Source organism: Lycium ferocissimum, chromosome 11, assembly GCF_029784015.1.
Source record: "Lycium ferocissimum isolate CSIRO_LF1 chromosome 11, AGI_CSIRO_Lferr_CH_V1, whole genome shotgun sequence".
Classification (NCBI taxonomy): Eukaryota; Viridiplantae; Streptophyta; class Magnoliopsida; order Solanales; family Solanaceae; genus Lycium; species Lycium ferocissimum.
In genome coordinates, this window is record NC_081352.1 from 43,094,632 (window position 1) to 43,105,059 (window position 10,428).

Below are 10,428 nucleotides of genomic sequence, written 5' to 3' on the forward strand. Positions count from 1 at the left end.
GTCATAAAGGCATATTGCACAATATGGATAATTTACCTGTAGCAGCCTCTCCTTTGTTTACCATCGCTATTGTTTAAGGCACTTGTAGGCAAATTTGCAATCAACGTTTCACAATGGCACTCTCTAACAAATTGATGTGAGGGGTCATACGGAGCATCAACAACGAAAAATGGCTGCAAAAATAGATATGATCGAGTGGTGAGTGAACCCGCATACGTTTGGTTGATGAAGCTCGAAGTTGTAAAATGGACGCTTCGCCGATGGAGGCAAAAGATGGGCATGCTCACAACAAACAGCTCGAGTCTTTCAATGGCTTGCCGAAATCCGAGGACTACCCGTCACCGCAATGGTGAGAATGACTTTCAAGCAGCGGTGGAGTGATTTGTGGTTAGACAAGGCAGCTAGAGCGATATTAGCCGACCAAGGACATGGATGCCAAAGCCCTTCAAAACTATGGAGCATTATAGAAAAAAATGTAGCGTCACCAAATGACCGAGTATGATCCCAATTCAAATACGTGTATGGTTAGGACGGTTATTACAACTGTAGCGGTGAAACGTGCATACCGTTTATGAGGCAACAAGAACATGCACTTGTGGTAAGTGGCAAACGTACCACATGCCGTGTTCTCATGTCGTCAAGTGCTTCGAGAGAATGAGAAAAACGAAACAAATTATGTGGCGGGGGAATACAAGGTCCACAGTTACCTTAAAGCATATTCCGGCCAATTCCACCCACTTGGTAATGAAGCTTATTGGTCAAACGAGCCGTTTTCGATGGTTGCTAACAAAAATTACATCAGGAAATTGGGCATTAACTCACGGAGTCGAGACCCAATCAAATTGATGTTAGTGAAAGAACTTACTCTCGCAAGTGCTCTACGTAAGAATATGGCCATGACGATAAGCGTTCGTGTGGGCAACAAGGCGTGGTAGTACAACCACGTCTCAAGTAATAGAGCCTCTAGAACTTGAAGATTGTATTGTTATTGTAATTTATTATTGTATTGCTTTGAATTAGTATTGTAATTAAATGGAATGAATTATTTTTTAATTAGTATAAACCTCTCGTATTGGATGAATTATTATTAAATCAAATATTTATATTTGTACATTCAAATATAATAAAACACTTAAATCAAAACCCTATAAATATGACAAGTCTCAAAACTTACTTGGCACTTTAGAACCCCTAAAACGACGATCCAAACGTTTAGGTGGACTTGATGTAATGAGCCGACATTATTGTACGCAAAAAAAGATATTAAGTTTTATATAAAATATTAATATTTTGGGGTTTTGAAACATGACTAATCTTTGCCCAAAGTATGGAAAAAAACGTGATTAGAAAGGTAACATAAAAAATAAAAAAATAAAAATAAAAAAAAGAAGGCCTCCTTCACGCACGAAATTTGTGCGTGAAAGGCCCAAATTGCATTTTTGCAGTTTGGTCCTTTCACGCACGAATTTTGTGTGTGAAACCTACTAATGTTTTTTTTTTTTTTTGTGCTAGTTTGGTTCAATTTTTTTTTTTTGTGCTACTAAAGTCGCTGATTCGGTGTTTTGTTTGTTGGGGCACTTTTGCTGGAAGGCCACTTTGAAAATTTATTAGCAAAATGGCCATAAGTTTTCTGAAATTTGGGAAAGGCCACCATTTATTACGTCAGCATTGATAGTACCAGAAGTTGTCAAACCTAGCCTCAAAATTTTGAAAAATAAACTTTGGCCCCCAACCCCCAACATTTTAACTACCCAAAAAAACAAAACTAAATATTTCCCTCCAAAAGCTCCCTATTCCATATCCCTTTAGCTTCACAAAAATCGTGCATTTCGTAAAATCGCTCCCAACGACTGAAAGCTTCTCTATTTCAACCATTTTAACTAAAAACCCGTAGAAATCATTGAAAAGGGTCTTTCCAATCGTTGTAAAAGCTCAGTTTTCGACGAAACCTCCAGCCTCATTCTGACATCGGAGTTCGTTTTGGGAATATAGACTTTTTGTATTCAATTTGCCATTGTTGTCCGGTAATAGCTTTATCCTCGCTTCCTTTTCATTAGAATTCAAATGTTTGTCGCAACCTCATAGACCACGAATATCGACGAGTCATAGACCATAGTGAATATAGTCTATTATAGAATTATTATGGCATCGATTGCGGAATATATTATAGTAGGTGGTGATTACGTGGGTAAACGAGAGAGACCCCAAAATGTTGGGTTGGGATTTCTTAGCAAGGTGACAGCTTCATTGCCGTGCGTCGCAATGGTACGTTCAACGACCTAAGTTACGAGCGTAATTGAAAGCGGGGAGCTAAATTGTGGGCCCCAATGACTCGCGCATTAGTTATATGATTAATGCCCTTCCCGAGGGGAAAAATACATCCTTCTTTCATCTAATGATGGCGGGATTGTACATGCTTGATGGTACTCCCGATGGTTCTAGGCCTATTTTAAGAATAAATGTTGTTGAGAGTTCCCAAAAAGCTTCTACTTCAGCTGCACTACCCCCACACCCACCATAGCCGCCACCCGATGACGATTCAATACAATACGAGGCACATGGGTGATCCTTTAATGGATACGCTGCATGATCTTGATAGTGATGACGAATAGTGTGATGGAGGCGACGCAGGGTGATGTAAGGGCGGCAAGCCCGGTTCACAAAGCAACCACAACTTCAATGATGGAACCGGTTTCTACCGCGGCAAACATTCGAGAACAATGAGTATTTAAAGGTTTTGTTGAAACAGCCGCAATAAAGACCCCGTTCTATTTTAAACCGAACAAAAGCAATAACAAATATTATAAGGTGGAATGAACAAATATTATATGCTTGGACAATTATAAACCAACCAGTAATAAACTACATTAATCTATAATAACTCAAAGCCCAAGGATATTATAGGTGACATTGGTCAATGCTAAACTTGAGAAATAAAAAGTCGACTTTTTGAATGAGAAGCCTACTGAATTTGCACTATTCTAACGGACAAAAAAATAATTTAAAAATAGATTAAACACCAAATACCAAATTGCACAAATCTAAGTGATCGTGGATAAGTATATCATAAACCCATGGTCGTCAATAGCTAACGTCATCATTTAGGCTCGACTTCACGTGGTCAACAATCATCCACATGGTATATATATATATATATATATATATATATATAGAGAGAGAGAGAGAGAGAGAGAGAGAGAGAGAGAGAGAGAGAGAGAGAGAGAGAGAGAGAGAGAGAGAGAGAGAGAGAGAGAGAGAGACTAAGGCCAGTATTTGTCTAAAAAGGCCAAAAATAAATAAAAGTAATTAAATAAAAAGACTTGATCCTATTTAAACATTATAATAACATTTTAATACATCATATATGAGTCCCCATCTATTAGACACATGATCTAAAGAGTTTTAGGATACCTAATGGTCCTTAAATCACTAATATTAGCCTAAAGGCCAAAAATAAATAAAAAAGACTTGCTGCTATTTAAACATTATAATAACACTTTAATAAATCATACGAGAGTCCCCATTCATTAGACACATGATCCAAAGAGTTTTAGGACACCTAGTGGTCCTTAAATCACTAATATTAGTTTAAAAAGACAAAAATAAATAAAATAAAAAGACTTGATCCTATTTAAACCTTATAATAACACTTTAATACATCATATGAGAGTCCACATCCATTAGACACACGATCTAAAGAGTTTTAGGGCACCTAATAGTCCTTAAATCACTAATATTAGTCTAAAAAAGCCAAAAATAAATAAAATAAAATAAATAAAAAGACTTGATACTATTGAAACATTATAATAACACTTTAATGCATCACATGAGAGTCCCCGTCCATTAAACACATGATCCAAAGAGTTTAATCACAAGTAATGGTAATCATATCACTACTATCCAATTAATCTGATAATAAGTTATGGTTCTCAAAGCACAACATTGTTCTAAGGACACCATTACTTGTGCTTAAACTCTTTGGATCATGTGTCTAACGGATGGGGACTCTCGTATGATGTATTAAAGTGTTATTATAATGTTTAAATAGTATCAAATCTTTTTTATTATTTTTGGCTTTTTAGACTAATATTAATGATTTAAGGACCATTAGGTCTCCTAAAACTCTTTGGATCATGTGTCTAATGAATGGGGACTCTCATATGATGTATTAAAGTGTTATTATAATGTTTAAATAGGATCAAGTCTTTTTATTTATTTTATTTTATTTATTTTTATCTTTTTTAAACTAATATTGGTGATTTAAGGACCATTAGGTGTCCTAAAACTTTTCGGATCATGTGCCTAATGGATGTGAACTCTCATATGATGTATTAAAGTGTTATTATAATATTTAAAATAGTATCAAGTCTTTTTATTTATTTTTGGCTTTTTTTTTGATTTGGGGTTTGGGGTTAGGTATTCATTTTTTTTTTGGTCCATTGACGTGCAAATTTAAGCAGCTTCGTTCCAATAGTCACCTTTATTCCCGTGATTTATAATTAATCTTAACGGTCCATCATAGATCGTGTCAATGAGTTATTACAGATCATAGTCGTTTATCATCAGTTAAGTCTATTAATAGACCTACCACACTTAGCTTTATTTCGACGGTTAGAAAATAAATGCAAATATAAAAAAGGACATAAATAAAACACAACACAAGAAATATGAACAACAACCATATATTTAATTTCATTGCAATATGAAACCCCAAAAGCTTCCATCATCAACTTTCACTAGTGAAAGCTTTGCAAAATACTTACAATAAAAAGAAACACGTGGCATCGGTTAAGTGAAACATCACCCAATGGCTAAATTTGATCAGTTTGATTAGACATGTACTGCAGAATTAAGAAAGGTACTCATTACGCTGCTCAGTTCCCCATGATAAGGGTTTTAATTGTGGAGTATAAACCTCCAAAAGAAAGACTAATATCATAACGGTGAAATATCATAGACCAACTGAACGGTATATTATAAATCCACTTAGAGTCCATGATAAACTATACAAAGTTGATTAATATTGAACTTGCATTCGTAAATTCAGAACTAATACGATAAAAATACATTAAAATTTAAATATATGAAGTGGGATCCTCTCTCAAATATCGACACGTTATTTTCTTGTGACCAGCCCGCTTGCAAATCGAGCACTTGTTTCTCTTCCCTTTACTACTTCCTTTGGGCTTGAAAGTTTCTGTGATGCCAAGAATACGCTTAATTCTCTTTCTTCCAAGTTTGGGCTCATACCGGGGTGGAGGAATGTACATGTTTATATACTTCTCTGGCACTTCCCATTCTGACTCTAGAGGGACTATATAACTAGTTTCAGCAAATGCAAGAATGTAAGATTAAACTTTATACATAGGCGAAGAATGCTCGTAGATGTTTGAACCATAATCAACACCGTACTTCAATCTCAATGCTGCCATCGCATGAGCGCACAGTAGTTTCAGCAAGTCATACTCTCACACGAACATGTTTTGTTTAGTAGATTAACTTTGGCAGTTAGGCCACTGCCGACTACGGTGAACTCATCGGCCTCCTCGTTTATATATTATTGACAAACAAGGAATCTCCCTCATTCATTTTTTACCTTATCGTCTTTTCAGCGGACGACACAAATAAATTGATTGAACCGTTGATATCTGCACGCCGCTGCCTGGAAATTTTAGTAAACCTCCTAGAAATAGAAGTGAACAAGACAGTGACCAATCTATATACAAACAATAGAGTGGCATTGATCAACCACGATATAAAAACAAGAATAATCGATCAAAAGTCTAGTAATAGACCATAATGCATTTGCAAAAATAAAAAACAAACGACGGAAGATCGAAACAATTAAAATAAGTATGAAGCTCAAAATGCTCCGATGGAGTTCAAAATAAAAGAAAGTACATGGGGACAGCGGCTGAAGAATATTGAAGCTTGGGGGAGAGCAAGAATGGTTGGAAGCTTGAGAGATTTTTAAATTTGGGAAAGTGAAAAGGCTGATGAGAGAGAGAGGGCTTTTCTATATCTTAATAGAATTGAGTGGGACTAAAGTGTATGTTTTAAAAAACCCCAACTTTCTAAAACTATAAAAGGCACCCCATTTCCCCTTTTCTAAATCCTAATTCCGAAAATTAATTCAACAAGAAAATGAGTGGCCTTTTACTTAAAGCAAGACTCAAAGTGGCCTATTCCCCAAATCTTCTCTTGTTTGTTAGGGGATTGAGGTGAAGAGGACACCCAAGTCTTCAATTAAAAAAAAAGGGACAAATGGGTCTTTTTTTTTTTCTTTTTCTTTTTACTCACTTAAACACTAATTAAGTAAAATGGGGTCATATTAGATATTTAGAACTTTGAAAAAGGGAGTGAATTGGGGGATTGAATTAAAAGTGACAAATGAGTTTGTCAATTGAGTGTGAGTCCTTCAAGTTTTAAAAATTAGGTAGAAGGGACAATTAACTAATTAATGCTAATGAGGTCAAACTTCATTAAGAAACCTTTTTCAGCAACCCCTAAACTTTTTACTTTTACACTTTTACCTCTACACTTATTACATCAAAATAACGGTGGAAAAAACAAACCCACCATTTTTTCTTAGTCTTCTTCCCATGTCTCTAGCCATTGATGCTCAACCTATCTTCCACCTCCTCCTCCTCCTCCTTATTTTTCTTCTTCTTCTTCTTCTTCTTCTTCTTCTTCTTCTTCTTCTTCTTCTTCTCTAGGAATCTAACTCTTCCAAAACGATTTTAAATAGTAGATCCAAGATTGTATTTGTGTTTTTGTTGAGAAGATTTGTAGAGAAAAAATGTGGAAAAAAATATCAAAATATTATTGGGTTTGTTGGACTGCATTTGCTTCGTTGTTGCTGCTAGAAAAGATATCGCACATAATAAAGAGCTACCACATCAAGACAAAGTTGAATGATGTTCTGCCCAACAAAGTACGTTCTTACGCTTATGCACTTATGGAGATGGTGATACCTTTAAACAATGAGCAGTTGATTGGTGAAAAAGAAACACTTGAGAATAGTGGTGAAAAGTCAGGTGAAGAAGAAAAAAGTGACGAGAGTGCAACTGAGCAATCAGGTGAAGAGGAAAAAAGTGGTGAGAGTGTAACTGGACATTCGGGTGAAGAATAAGATAGAACTACGGCTGGTGACATGGGTGGTAATCAGGTTAGAGAAGAAAGAAATGAGGATAGTACATCAGCTAAGAAATGGGTTGAGGATTCGACGACAGTTACATTAGAAAGAACAGAAAATAGCAAAGAACAACGACATGATAAAGAGGATGCTCAATGGCAAGATTACGGATCAAGTAATGATACTAGTGGTGGTAATTTAATGGGTATTGGATCATCAGGTAATAATAGTGATCCCGATGCTCTTTCGGTTCCAGAATGCGTGAAGACCATTTCCATTGAAAAATATGGATTTAAGACCCACTTGAATATGTTTGCGCCTTATGATTCAAGGATCAATGTGAGAGTCGGCTTTGGAACTCAATTTGTTGAGTTTAGAAAGGTTTTGATCGATCAGCATATTGAGAATGGTTTTCGAAAAAACTTGTTTTGTCACTTTTTAAACTTGAAGAAAGATTTAGCAAGACATCTCCCAATGAAGTTGCACCGCCTTCTTCTTCGCCGAATTTTTTGTGAAAAGAAAAAGGAAATTTGGTGTGATTACAATGGCTTGCCTATTTGTTTCAAAGAATAATGAATTCGCTATCATGACCGGACTTTGATGTCATTCTCTCCCCCTCTTAGTCGGCTAGCTAACAAGGTTGAAGAAAAGTGGTACAAGTTTGGTAGATATAGTGGGAAGTCTCGTTTGACGGGTAATGGTCTCATTGAGTCGCTAACGGATTCAAGACGCTAACGGATTCAAACTTGACAAAAAAACAAAAGGTGGCTGTGAGCGTGGTTTGGCTCTTGCATAGCATATTATGTGCAAGAGATGCAAAAAAAAAGGTAGGCACCAATTGGTTAAAAATGGCGTCGAACCAAAATGTATTCAATTCTTATCCATGGGGTCGAATAAGCTTCAATCTTACTATTGAATATCTTTTAAAAGGACTGAATCCAACCAAAAACCAATATAACCTTTATGGCTTTCCATAGGCGTTCGCGGTAAGTAATTAAAATGTTCAATTTATGGTTTTGAGTTAAATTAATATTTTGATTTTATGTACACTAAACTGCATTTTACTTATTACTTAGGCTTGGGCATTTGAAGCTTTACGCAGTTCAACAGCTAGCTAAGCATCCTTCACTTGAGAGTTCAATGCCAAGAATGATTAAATGGTTGTCCGCAAAACCAGCGAGAAAGACTAACTCTAACTCGGCAAATGTTGATCCTCTTGTTCAGACAAGAAAAGAGGTAAGATTCTACATCTAAATAATTTCAATTTTGTTTTGCAATAGTGGGGACATTAACTACAGTTGTTGGGCAACTGAACTTGTTGTTCCCACCACTCCTTCGATTGTCCAACAACAAATGAAGTTGTTCCACAACCACAGACAACTGAAATAATTGTTGGTGTTGTTTCTAGATCTTGATATCTGTGTGTATTTTCTTAAGAAGTATTTGAAAGATGAAAAGTTCATCATGACATCATTTATGCGCACCACAAGTCACACAGAAAGTTTAACTAGTATGTTTTGTGGGAATGAATGGAGAATTTTATGGGAGGGGAAGTAACAGAGGTTGAAAGAATTAATTCTCCTCGTGTTTGGTTAGTTAATAGAAATAAAATTGTAATCATCAGATTGTAATAAATTGTAATCATCAAAACAGATTGGAGAATTTTATTTTTTACTTGTTTCTTTCTTGATGAGGTTTTTTGTGTTTACTAAATATTCAAACTCGTTTTCTTAAATGCAGATGCAAAATCAGATTGTGCACCCTTTTCTTTTTCCAACAAACATAGAGAAAGGGAAGGATTATATTCAAGATATTACGCCTTTTGAAGATGGTCCGGATCCAAACATTGATGTTTTAAAAGCTGAGTTGGCACATGTAACAACCATAAAATTAGATATAATTGGTGGTGATGAGAGTCTTGAGAGAGCTGGTGGCGAGGAGAGTGTTGTGAGAGATTGTGGTGTTGAGCAGAGAGTTACTACCCAAACCATTAGTCCACACGTGGACTTTAATATTTGTAGATCTTTGGTGGGTCAGGAGGAAGAGACTCATATGCAGCTGATCTTGGTAGAGAAGTAGATACTCCTGGAGTGAGAAAAGCAACAGGTGTGAGTATCTCTAAGGTCCCTTGTTGTTGTGAATGCAAAAAATGTTGTGATAAGACTAATGCCCTTTTGGAGGCAATAAATTCATTGTCAGTGAAGTTAGAAAAGCAACAGCCAAAGAGGAATAGATTTCCGAGCTACGTAATGCGATCTCCTTATACTCCCGAATTAAGGAGAAGGTTGGCCATAAAAACCAGAGCCAAGAATGCTAGGACAAAGAACAAATTGAAGGTGAATCTGTACAACCTCTTGCCACGGAGAACAGAGAGGCCTTTAAAGACTTCCTTAGTAAGAAGGAAGAAGAAAGAGGAATGTACTTGAGTGATGAATTCAATTACCAAGACTTGGAGAACATGACTGATCCAAATTTCTCGTTTGAGTGCAAGGTAATATCACTAATATTTTTATTATATTTTAATATTAAATTTCTTTTCTTAGTTTGTTCTTGTTATGGAGAAATTGATAGAGACATAGCCTAGTATTAACTATTAAAGTTGTTGGACAAGGATAGCTTGAATTGTTCAACAACTACTGCATTGTCCATCAACTTCAGCGGTTGTCCATCAACCAGTAGTTATAGGACAACCACTCTTAGCCGTAAGACAACTACTTGAGCTTGTCCATCAATCTGCAACTAAGATTGTTGGACAATTGCAATTCATTGTTGGTTACTAACATTGAACTGTTTATTGATTTTATCTTTTGCAGCATGTTAATGAGATTTTGTCCCTGATGCGCAAGAGACAGATTTGGTTCCCCAGGCACTACAACCAAACAGATCTAATTTTGGATCTGAACTTTTATGACAACTTGCATGATGTCTACAAGGTTTTGAGTGATAAGAGTTTGGTGAATGGTGCCCCACCAATGAATGAGGCACTATCATTGTTTGAGATCGACAGTGACATACTCGAATATTATTTTGGGATAAGACCTTATCCATATGGTCGGAAGTGGGATGGAGCAAAAAGAATTTACACCGTGATGAACATAAAGTGTAAACACTTTGTTGCACTTGAATTTCTAATGGAGAGGGGCTTGATTCAAGTTTATGATTGCAATACTAATGAGTGTGATGAGTAGACTTTCCTTACATTTTTCCAACCCGTTCTCCAATTGTGACCCAAACTAATCAAGCAAAGTGGAGTATTTAACTATTTGCCTGAAAATTTACTAAATGAAGTGTGG